Here is a 1,043-nt window from a genome sequence, read left to right as displayed (position 1 = left end):
CGAAGATATCCCTTTTGACATGTTGATTGACCTACACCATCTAGGCCCATATCCTATAACACCAACAACACTGGTGGTACCAGCTGGCCAGTCTGTGGAGCCAGACTTTGCTTCTGATACTACCGAGGTAGTGCGTCAGATGTTCACCAACCCAGTCACTCCCAGAGTTGAGGATGATGAGATCCAGCTGGATGAGACTGAGGGCGGTGACGTTGCTGTGGACACAGAGATGTCCAAGGAGCCATATGGAGTTCTTCTTCACTCTTACCCTTCCTTTACTCTTATTTTGTTAAGCATTGGGGACATACCCTCATCCACCTTTACATATTTGTAACCTTTAGTAGAAGAGAATGAGAAACAAAATGGTCTTGGACATACCAAAGGAATATTCACTTGACCTTTCGTCTTTGTTTTTTTATTCTAACCTTGATCGTGTGGATTTTATTTTTGGAGATTTACAGGAATATGTATGGATTGATCATGTGAAAGAATATAGGAACAAGTTGAGGATGATCATGAACGAGCAATTCACCGCTCAAGATGAGGACAAGAAAGAAAGAAAATAGTGGGTCTTGCAGGTATTCTCAAAAGACTTGAGTTTAATGAGATCCATAAAGAATTCCAAGGAGCGAAAATGAGTAATGAATTCAGAATTAGGGGTAGAATTCATAAGTTCTCAGAAAAGAAGAAAATTCAGGGAAGTTTTCTTTACCTCTTGCTTTTTAATTGTGTGTCATGGGGACATGCCACAACTTAAAGTGTGGGGTGGGGGATATATTTGTATGTTGTATGTATATTAGTTTAGTTTTCTTTTTGTTAGTTGTAATAGTTAGAGATAGAAAAAAATGGAAAATTTTAAAAAAATTCCATTTTTTCCGGCGATGGATATCATCGACAGGTTTCTTGATGGATTAAAGTCGAAGAAAAAAAATAAAAAGATTTTCTTTTATAGGTAGTGTAATAATTCCCCCCTTGGTTTTTCTTTAGGCCGCGGTTCTTTTCCAAGGGTTTTGATTGAACCGAATGTAGTTAGTTTTTATTTT

The sequence above is a fragment of the Nicotiana tomentosiformis genome, chromosome 6 (genome assembly GCF_000390325.3).
Source record: "Nicotiana tomentosiformis chromosome 6, ASM39032v3, whole genome shotgun sequence".
Lineage (NCBI taxonomy): Eukaryota > Viridiplantae > Streptophyta > Magnoliopsida > Solanales > Solanaceae > Nicotiana > Nicotiana tomentosiformis.
This window is presented reverse-complemented; position numbering follows the sequence as displayed.